Genomic DNA, 11881 nt, shown 5'->3' with positions numbered 1-11881 from the left:
CCGCAGGTTTCCTTCATGGCTGAGATTACATGCTTATTTTGCACATGTTCTCCCAACTGCCTACATGGCTTTCTCATTTCACTTCAAAGACCATATTTTGGAGATAAGATCTAGTATGTTCCATTCTCCGTTATGCTTCTGAAGGATCATCAATCTGTACGTATGTCTGAGTGCACGCAATCCATGAACTGCACATAGCTCCAATCGGGCTAACTTTCCCGTTGTATTTGCTGGTTAAGAGACAGATGGAGAGTGATGCTACAGAGCTGACAGTGGGAGGAGGATGCCTCTGACTCCCGCTCTCACAGCCATCGCCATATGTGGAGCTCCACAGAGACAGCACCAGGGTAAGGGAGAGTGGGATGGGCGCTGAGCAACTCTGTGCCTCCCTGAGAAAACTAACAAAATATGGGGCCAGGAGAAAGAAGCCGAGGACCAAAAGGTTGTCAGATGCACTCTTTGTACAATCTTATTTTAGCAGCACAAGAGAAAGCATGGATATGCTTCAGGCAACAAGAAGTGCTCAGAGAGGTGGAAGACCATGGCTGTCCACAAAACAGGACACTTGATGATGTGCAAAGCATACAAGGCCTGTTATAAAAAAGAAATGAAAACCTAGATCCTTCCCAGAGGGGAAAGAACAACGAAGTTCAGGAATTCCAACATACTCAGGAGGCCTCCTTCAGTAATTTTCTTGTTCTGTCACCTCAAAATCAACATCACTTTGTCTGTTGGTGATGCAGAGAACCTGGGCCCACTGTGGAACAATACTGCTGTAGATGTCAGGCAGCCTTAGGAAAAAAGGCCAGTAAGCTGAAAGACCAGTATAAAAAGGAGATCGCGCCATTCTGAGCTCAAGCAAAATCTGATGCAGCAAAAAAAGAGTCATCAAGGCTGAAAAAAGAAAAACAAGGAAGACAGGGAAGTTCAAGAGGATAATGAGCAGGAGGAAGATTAAGAAGAGAATTAAAGCACAGTCTTTTTTCCCTTGTCTATAAAGCATTTGCCCTCCTCCCCCAAACCATCAACCAGAACTAACTCCTTTCAAAATCATTGAAATGTAAGGCAGTGTAAGATTTGTTTTTAAACTTTATCATGCCAGTTTTTGTATACTTAACATAACCAAATATTCCAAGATATGAAATTGTTTTGCAGCTATTGTGAATGGAATTGATCTTAGAAGTTCTTTCTTGGCCATGACATTGTCTGGATGCACAAAGGTTATTGAGATTTATGTGTTAATTCTGTATCCTGACACTTTACCAAAATCTTTTATGACTTCTAATAGTCTCTTTGTGGAGTCTTTTGGACCCCTATTTGTAGAATCATGTCATCTGCAAATAGGGATAGTTTGGCTGCCACCTTTCCAATTTGTATCATTTTATTTCTTTCTTTTTTTTTTTTTTTTCCTAATGACTCCGGCTAAAACTTCCAGGGCTATATTCAATATAGTGATGAGAGTGGGCTTCTCTGTCTGGTTCTGGATCTCAGTGGGAATGCTTTCAACTTTTTCCCATTCAATAAGATGCTGGATGAGGGTTTTTTTGTGTGTGTGTGTGAATTGTCTTGATTGTGTTCAGGAATGTTCCTTCTACACACAATTTTCTTGAAGTTTTCATCATGAAAGGGTATTGTATTTTATCATATGCTTTCTCTGTATCTACTGAGATAATCATATGGCATTTGTTGCTCAGTTTCTTAATGTGATGCATCACATTTACTGATTTTCAAATGTTGAAGCATCTCTGCATACCAGGGATAAATTCCACTTTGTCCAGGTGAATGTTCTTTCTGATGTGTTGTTCGATCCAATTAGTTAGTATTTTGTTGAGGATTTTTGCATCTGTGTTCATCAGGGATATTGGTCTACAGTTCTTTCTGTGTTGTAGCTTTTTGTGGTTTAGCAATTATGATGATCCTTGGCTTCATATAAGGAGTTTGAGTTCCATGAACTTCGTGAACTACCCTTGTGTCTTAAATTGTCTGTGGTGAAGCTAGTATGAAATAATTGTTCTGTTAACTGGACATCACTCTATAATAGCAAAAAAAAGTGTAATTGTTTTCTTGGCAGTATGAATGAATGTTTCCAAGTAAATACAACTTTTTATTATTATTAAAAGCAAAAACAGAGACATACAAGCCTGGTATAATATAGCTGATTTAAGGCAATTATATCAGCAGTAATTCTTTTAGGCCAAATTAGAATAGTTTAAAGCTATATTGGCCGGTGCCGTGGCTCAATAGGCTAATCCTCCACCTAGCGGCGCCGGCACGCCGGGTTCTAGTCCTGGTCGGGGTGCCGGATTCTGTCCCGGTTGCCCCCCCGCCCCTCCAGGCCAGCTCTCTGCTCTGGCCAGGGAGTGCAGTGGAGGATGGGCCAAAGTCCTTGGGCCCTGCACCCCATGGGAGACCAGGAGAAGCACCTGGCTTCTGCCTTCGGATCAGCGCAGTGCGCCAGCTGCGGCGGCCATTGGAGGGTGAACCAACCTTAAAAAGGAAGACCTTTCTCTCTGTCTCTCTCTCTCACTGTCCACTCTGTCAAAAAAAGCTATATAGGTGATGTCATCCAAGTATTCAGTTCATAGTCAACCAGGAATTTATATACAATTTAGAAGATGCATTGCCTATTTAAGACACACTGAATGTGAAGTTTACATGGTTGACATTCTAGGGTTGTTGGAATTATTCAATTAAATGTATATTATGTGTGGATAGCACAAGACATTCATTAAATTTTAGTCATATCAATATCACTGAAACTGTAATATAAACTGTAATATAATCAAATATATTAGATATAATGCAATTTTACTATGATGTAAGAAAAATAACTGTTGGTACAAACCATGGGCCTGATTAAATCTCCTCTCTAAAATTTTAAGTTCTGAACCTAATAAAATAATATTCACATGTAACTCATGGTTTTATATTTTCACGAAATCTGAAAACACATGTTAATATGGTTTTTAACAAGGTCTATTTTTATTTTATTTTGAAAAATTTATTTTTAAAAAGCTCTTATGTTTTCAGAAATATTACTCATTCTGTTATGGGCTTGATTTGACTGGTGTCTGAAAATTTTGTTTATTCATTTTTCAGGAATGCCAAAATTTATAAGACATTGTTATTAAAAATCAAAAGTATTTAAAAATGAACAGAACTTAGAAGTTAATAGACTTAAAAATGAAAATTTTATGTTTATAAAGACAACTTTGATGACTAAGCATATTCTTTAGTCATCAACAATTATTCTTAATTAGTCTCAATGGACTTAAATACTTAAAAATGAGATAGTGTCAAAGGGAAGCTCCCAATGTGTTATTTGTCTTCCAAAATAGAAAAATATCTAAAATAGATCTCCATGCTATTTTTTATAAATTCTCTTAGTCTGACATTGTCTGTTTTTTTTAAATTAACTTAAAGTTCATTTATTTATTTTTATTTATAAGGCAAAGTGACAGAGAGAAAAGAACAAGAGAGAGAGAGAGGTTGTCTTCTGATGCCTGCAACAGCAAGGGCTGGATCAGGCTGAAGCCAGAAGCCAGGAGCTGGGAACTTTGGGTCTCTCACATGGGTTGGCAGAAACCTAAATAAATACTTGAGTCATCACTGCTGCCTCTCAGGGTGTGTTTTAGGAAGCAACTGGATGGAAAACATAAGCAGGACTGTGTCCTAGGCATTCTGACAGGAGATGTGTGCATACCAATGTCAGCTTAACCTGCTGTACCACAATACCTACTGCACAACAAATTCCTCTCTCTTTTACTTCTATTTTTTTTTTTTTAATCACTAGACTCTGGTCACCAAGTCTGTTTTTCTCTTTTTTCCCCTTCCCCTAATTACACTTCATCTTTCCTTCAGACTCACTTGCTTTTCTTCAGGGGAGAGGGAAAGTATGTTTTCTTTCTTTATTTCCTTAAGGACTATTTTAAAATTTTTATTTGATAATTTGTTTAAGAAGTGTGTTTAAGTCTGTTTCCTACACTTGATAATGAACTCAATTACCAAGGTCAAGCAAAACAACCTGACCTTGAGTCCCAAAAGGTTTATATGTAAAAATTACTCAATGAATGGTATTACATTTACTAATGCACACACATGATTCAGTGATGTACTTTGTTGATTATACAAACACAGCTGATAATATAAAACAATAAATGCTGGCTTTTTATATCTAAACAAATACTTTTATATTTCAATAGTTAGTCTCCCTAGAATACTTTTGACTAGTTTTCATCCAAAAATACATCATCTAGTCTTAAAACAGAATTACAGGGGCTGGCGCCGTGGCGCAGTAGGTTAATCCTCCGCATGTGGCGCTGGCATCCCATATGGGCGCCGGTTCTAGCTGCTCATCTTCCAATCCAGCACTCTGCTGTGGCCTGGGAAAGCAATAGAAGATGTCCCAAGTGGTTGGGCTCCTATACCGACATGGGAGACTGGGAAGAGGCACCTGGCTCCTGGCTTCGGATCGGCATAGCTCCAGCCATTTTGGCCATTTGGGGAGTGAACCAACAGACAGAAGACCTTTCTTTCTCTCTCCCTCTCACTGTCTAACTATACCTCTCAAATAAATAAATAAAATCTTAAAAAAAAAAAAAAACAGAATTACAACTAGCATACTTCAGATTTTAGGTCAATGCAGCTCCTTGTGTAGAATGAAGACACATCACCAGGTCCCAGAAGCTAATTAGAAATGCAAATTTTCTGGCTCCACCCCAGATAAGTGAAAATCTTTTGAATACAGGAGCCAAGAATTGGTATTTGAGCAAACTTTGTAGATGATTCTAATGCATGCTAAAGTTTGAGAGATAATCTAGATATTTGTAAAATCTCCAAACTAAAAGGGAATTTGGGGTCTTTTAGTCTCACTATTTTTTGACAGAGAAACTATGCCAAGAAGGGATAAGGTCTTTGTCTAAGTGGCAGAACCAAGATCACTACCAGAACTTTTGGTTCCAGGCTTGTGTTCTTTTCATTTTAGCACTCCTAAACAATCATTTTGCTCTAAACCAAAATTAAATAAAAAGCCTTTGAACTAAAATTTCTATTAGGTACAATATGGCATCCAAAGTACTGTCATTTTTGGGAAGTGCCAAGTTAACAAAAAATTATCAAATAAAAAGTAGAATGGAAAGGTGGTGGTTTCTTGGCTTCTGGAAGGTATGCGACCTTTGTTTTTATCTCTTCAATAAGCCTTACACGCAGACATTGCCTGTACACATAGAGTTATACACACAGGAAATTTCACTTCAGATACTCAGTTCTCATGATAAAGCCCCTCCGTCCAGTGACGGATTTGAAGAGTATACATCTGTCTTATTCCTGACCTTAGGAGGAAAATTTCATTCTTTTACCACTAAGAATTACATTAATTGTAGGTTTTTATTTTTTGTATTGTTTGCTGAAAGTTTTTATCAGGAATACATGTAGAATGTTTCAAGTGCATTTTTGTACTGAGATCAGTCTTCAAGTGACTTTTATTTTTTAACTTATAGTTAATACATGATTTCTTCTCTGTTAATTCAACCCTATCCTATTTATCTGGGATAAAACTCCGTTATTTGGCAGGCATTTAGGGCAGGAGTTAAGATGCCAATGGGACATTTCCCTGCTATCAGAGTGTGTGGTTTCAGTCTTGGCACTTCTGCTTCTGATGCAGCTCCCTGCTAATGTGCACCCTGGGAGGCAGCAGAAGATTCAAATACCTGGGACCCTGTCACCTTTATCTGACACCCAGATTGAGTCTGTATGAGCGCTGTTGCAGGCATTAAGAGTGGACCAGAGGATGGGTGAGCCATCCCTGCTTCTCTTTCAAATTAAAACAAATCAATAATTTTGTGGGTTGGCAGTTAAGGGGGAACACATTAGACTAACAAAGGACATTAGATTGGCAAAGTTAAGGGAAACACATTAGATTGACAAAGGACATTAGATTGACAAAGTTAAGGGGAAACACATTAGATTGACAAGATGTGGGTGAAAGGTGTACCTGGGGAGAGCAGGGACTTCAGAGCATGCCCTTGATACTCTGTGAGGCTCAAAGATATCAAGACAGCACTTGCAATTTTAGTGTTCACACTATAGGCTCAGTGTCATACAGTTTAAAAGAATCAAAATGATCCAGCTGATTATAATCATTTTATTGTTATATAACATAAATATTATAAATAGTATACAGGATAAAATTCAAGTCAATTTAAAGGAATATAACAAAATAGAGCAACTGATCATATAAAATCCACAATGTCCAGTATCGATGAACATTTTAAAGTATTCTGAAAACAAACAAAAAAATGACAAGGAGAAAAATCAATTAACAGAAATTTATCCAGAAATATCAGTATAGGTCAAGCTAACAACAATGTATAAGAAGCTTTTGTGAATATGACTCATATATTCAATAAGATAAGGCAAAATACAAAATGATAATGAAAAATAGAAAACATGAAAATGTCTTGCATGGAACTTCTAGAGATGAAAAATACAGCAACTGAATGAAAAACATACTATAAGGAATTAAGACGAGACAGACTAGACTCTTCAGAAAAAAAGATTAATGAACCTGAGGAACTAGAGATAAAAAAAATACCCACAGCAAAGTACAGAACAGAAAATTAATTTTTTAACCACAAAGAATGTCTAGTAGGACAATACCTAGTAATTTAACATATGAGTAATTAAAATCATAGAGGAAAGAAATACGGAGAAGAGACGTGTCAGAAAAATATTTGAAGAAATAATGGCTAATCATTTTCCAAATTTGATGAAAACAAAAAACCATTTGAATATATTAATTCAATATGCATCATTAAGAAAATCATGCCAGGGGTGGGGCTTGTGGTACAGCAGGTTCAGGTGCTGCTTCAGATGCCTGTGTCCAACCCCACAATGGAGTGAGTGCTGATTTGAGGACTGGCTACTCTGCTTCTAATCTATCTCACTGCTAATGCACCTGGGAAGCTATGGACGATGGCTCAAGCACATAGGAGACTTCTTGGAATTTCTGGATACTTGTCTCAGGCTGGTCCAGTCTTGGCTTTTATGGCCATCTAGGTCATAAATCAGTGGATAGATCACTTTCTTTATCTTTCTCTTCTTCTCTGTCACTCTTTCAAAAAAATAAATCTTTTTTTTAAAAAAATCCCAAAGTACATCATAATCAAACGACAGACATTTCACCAGAGATATCAATAGTTAGAGTAAAAAAATCAAATTGCAAAGGAACAAATTTAAGAATAGCACCAGATTTCTGTTAAGCAAAAAACAATGGAATAACAAATTAAAAGTGTTGAGCAAAAATATTGACAACCTGGAATTCTTTAGGCAGTGAAAATATATTTCAAATGTGAAAGCAAAGTAAGTTTTTTTCAGATTAATGAAGCTGAAATAATTCATTTCCAGCAGAGATAAATAATAAAAAAAAAAAAACACTAAGGAAACTTCTTTAGGCTGAGGGAAAACAGTAACAGAAAGAGATTTGGGTTTAAACTAGAGAATGAAAAACACCAGAAGGAGCAGCTACACATAAGAGAGATATATTATTTATCATTCATGTTAAAATTGCTATATAAGATAATGTATGTTGAGCAGGCGCTGCGGCTCAATATGCTAATCCTCCGCCTTGCAGCGCCGGCACACCAGGTTCTAGTCCTGGTCGGGGTGCCGGATTCTGTCCCAGTTGCCCCTCTTCCAGGCCAGCTCTCTGCTATGGCCCGGGAGTGCAGTGGAGGATGGCCCAAGTGCTTGGGCCCTGCACCCCACGGGAGACCAGGAGAAGTACCTGGCTCCTGCCATCGGATCAGCGCGGTGTGCAGGTCGCAGCGTGCTGGCCGCGGCGACCATTGGAGGGTGAACCAACGGCAAAGGAAGATCTTTTTCTCTGTCTCTCTCTCTCACTGTCCACTCTGCCTGTCAAAAAAAAAAAAAAAAAAGATAATGTATGTTTAAAGAAAAATGATAATGGGTTGTGAAATTTAAAATATTTAGAAAATAAAATGAGAAAATTTAATTAAATGTAGGATGAAGGATACCAGGGGTAAATGAAAGCCTATGATCTTATGATTCTTAGACTGTACATGAGTTTAAAAAATGTTATTTGAAGGTTAACTCTGATGTTATTGATATCTGTTGCTAATCCTAAAGCAAATAGCATACAATGAAATAAAAAGGAATAAAAAATAAGTCAATACGAGGGATAAAGTAGAATTGAAAGTGATAATCCAAAACAGGGGAGAAAAAACTAGATTAAATTGGAAAGGAAGCAATTAGAAAAAATATAGAAAGACGTTAGATTTAAACTAATACAAAATATTGATGATTATATTAAATGTAAATGGCCTAACACAGCAATTAAAACCCAGAGACAGCTAAAATGGATTTTTTTTACAAGTTAGGTAAAATTCTATGCTGTAACAATAAATGGAATTTAAATTGAAAGAAGATAAGTTCATCGCTTCTCAGCTTTTTGGCTAAGATCAAGTGTAGTATCTGTTCTTATCAGAAATAAGTTAAAAATAAAACCTGGGGATAAATGCAAAGGCAACTCAAAGAATAGTAGAAACCTTTCATTTCTTGCCAAGATGAAGAACTAGGGATAGCATTTGCCCACGTGTGTGAAACAAAATAAAACATATAAATGGTATTAAATAATAATTTTTGAAACACTGTACAGAGGCAACAAGGACAGTGATTTTTATGAGATGGAAAATATATGACATAATCTTATAATTTCCTTAATTTAATGTCTTCAGAGTTTCCAGCCTATGAAGCAGGGAAGAAATTAACAAACTCCTTGAAAGACTTTAATTGCCAAAACTCACTCAAGAAGTAAGCAATCTGAATATCCCTACATTTCTTCAAGAAATTAAAATTATAGCCATAAAACTTCCCACAAAGGTAACTCCAAGCTTAGCTCATCTGGTGAGGTCTAAAAAATTGTTAATGGAGAGAAAATACCAATTGCACACAAACTATTCCATGGATAATACATCATAACTGAGTTTAAATTTTAATTTATTTAAGATTTAGGATCATAGCAATACTTTCCATCCTAACCTCCCTACCTCCCATGCTCCTGCCCTACTTCCTTCTACCTCTGCTATCACCACTCTTAATTTTTACAAAAATCTATTTTCAGCTTACTTCCTATTCATAAGATTAATGCTATGCTAGGAAAAGAGTTCAACAACAGTATGAAGAAAAAAAACAAAACAAAACAAAACACTGTTCCTCATCAGAAGAGACAAGGGCTGTAAATCGTCATTGAATCTCAAAACATCCATTTTGCTTCAATGCATTATATTTTAGGTACTCTATTAGTTACCACAGATCAGGGAAAATATATGGTGTCTGTCTTTTTGGGACTGGCTTATTTCACTAAATATAACGGTTTCCAATTGCATCCATTTTGTTGCAAAAGACAGGATTTTAATTTTATTTTACAGTGAGTAGTACTCCATAGTGTATCAATACCATCATTTCTTTATCTAGTCATCAGTTGATGGACATCTGGGATGATTTCGTGTCTCAGATAATGTGAATTGAGCTACAATAAACGTGGGGATAGAGATACTCCTTCATCTGCCGATTTCTTTTGGTTTGGGTAAATTTCCAGGGGTGGGATGGCTGGATCATATAGTAGATCTATAATCAGATTTCTGAGGTTTCTCCATACTGTCTTCCCCAGTGGCTGCACCAGTTACATTCACACCAACAGTGGACTAGGGTACTTTTTTCCCACATCCTTGCCAGCATTTCTTCTGTGTTGATTTCTGCGTAAGAGTCATTCTAACTGCCATGAGGTGAAACCTCCTTGTGGTTTTGACTTGAATTTCCCTGATAGCTACTGATCCCGAACATTTTTTCAAGTGTCTGTTGGCCATTTGAATTTCCTCTCTTGAAAACCATCTGTTCAACTCCTTTACTCATTTCATAAATCGATTGTTTTGTTGTTGTTCAATTTCTTGAGCTCTTTCTAGATTCTGGATATTAATCCTTTATCTGTCCTTGCTCTGAGAAATTATTTTAGCTTTTTTTTAAAAAAAGATTTATTTTATTTATTTGAAAGACAGAGTTACAGAGAGAGGTAGAGGCAGAGAGAGAGGTCTTCCATCCACTGGTTCACTCCCCAGATGGCCACAACGGCTGGAGATGCACTGATTCGAAGCCAGGAGCCAGGAGCTTCTCCCAGGTCTCCCACGTGGGTGCAGGGGCCCAAGGACTTGGGCCATCTTCTACTGCTATCCCAGGCCATAGAGAGAGCTTGATTGGAATATGAGCAGCAGGGACTAGAACTGGCACCCATATGGGATGCCGGCGCTTCAGGCCAGGGCGTTAACCCGCTGCGCCACAGCATTGGCCCCTATTTTAGCTTCTTTGTGAAAAATAACTTGGTTGTAGATGTTTGGGTTGATTTATGGAGTTTATATTCTGTTATATTGTTCTACACATCTGTTTTTCTGCCAGTACTAAGCTGTTTTGATTATAGCTGCCCTGTAGTCTGTCTTGAAGTCTGGTATTGTGATGCCTCCAACTTTGTTTTTGTTGTGAAAGATTGCTTTAGGTGTTTGGGGTCTCCTGTGTTTCCATTTGAATTTTAACACTATTTTTTTTTTTAGATCTGAGAAGAATGTCATTGGTATTTTGACTGGGATTGTACTGAATCTTTAAATTGGAAATTTGATGACATTGTTTCTTCCAATCAATGAGCATTGAAAATTTTTCATTTTTTGTGTCTTCTAATACTGTTTTCTTTAACGTTTTGTAATTTTCATCATAGAGATCTTTGACATCCTTGGTTAAATTTATTCCAAGATATTAAATTGTTTTGTAGCTATTGTAAATGAATTGATCTTAGAAGTTCTTTCTCAGCCATGGCATTGTCTGGGTATACAAAGGTTATTGATTTTTGTGTGTTAATTTTATATCTTTCCACTTTACCAAACTCTCTCTCTCTTTTTTAAAGCTTTGATTTATTTGAGATTTAGAGTTGCAGAGAGAGGGAGAGACAGAGAGAGGTCTTCCATCTGCTGGTTTACCCCCAAAATGGTTGCAATCTCTAGAGCTAGGCTGATCCAAAGCCAAAATCCAGGAGATTCTTCCATGTATTCCATGTGGGTGCAGTGGCCCAAGCACTTGGGCTGGCTGCTTTCCCAGGCCATAGCAGAGAGTTGGATCAGGAGAGGAGCAGCCAGGACACGAACCAGTGCCCGTAAGGGACGCAGTCTCTGTAGGCAGAGGCTTAGCCTACTACGCCACAGTGCTGGCCCCTCCCAAACTCTTTTATGACTTCCAAGTCTCTTGGTGGAGTCTTTTTGGATTCCCTATATATAGAATAAAGTCAACTGCAAATAGATATAGTTTGACTTCCTTCTTTACAATTTGTATCATTTGACTTCTTTTTTTGCTGAATGGCTCTGGCTAAAACTTTCAGGACTATATTCAATATATTGATGAAAGTGGGCTTCCTTGTCTGGTTCTGGATCTCAGTGGGAATGCTTTCAACTTTTTCCCATTCAATAAGATGCTGGTTGTGGGGAGCAACTCGGACTAGACTAAGTTACTGGAATTAAGACTTATTCTATGCATCTGCTCTCCCACAATATGGCGCTGGGAGAGGAGTAAACAGCTTTTACACAGCTGCCTCCAGTTCGACCAATAACCTGCAGGAGCTGATCCTACTCCTGATTGGAGGAGAGCAGCATACTCGGCGTTTGGGTAGCAGAGTTGGGATTGGTGGAAGAAGACTATAAAGGAGGAGAGAGACAACATGCACCAGGAACACCTGAGGAACATCTGAGCAGCCCCCGAGAGAGCCGGCCGGCAGTCTGCCGCTCCCCCGCGGAAGTGGGGAAAGTGGCAGGGGGGCCCGCCCCTCCAT

General features: G+C 37.9%; 1 pseudogene; it reads left to right on the top strand.

Annotated features, from left to right (window-relative positions):
• Positions 1-8451: 8451 nt before the first annotated feature.
• LOC127493397 (U2 spliceosomal RNA) lies at positions 8452-8568 on the top strand (annotated as a pseudogene).
• The last annotated feature ends 3313 nt before the right edge of the window (positions 8569-11881 follow it).

This window comes from Oryctolagus cuniculus, chromosome 5 (assembly GCF_964237555.1).
Source record: "Oryctolagus cuniculus chromosome 5, mOryCun1.1, whole genome shotgun sequence".
NCBI classification, from domain to species: domain Eukaryota; kingdom Metazoa; phylum Chordata; class Mammalia; order Lagomorpha; family Leporidae; genus Oryctolagus; species Oryctolagus cuniculus.
Note: the sequence above shows the minus strand (reverse complement) of the source record. Positions and strands in the feature narration are given on the sequence as shown.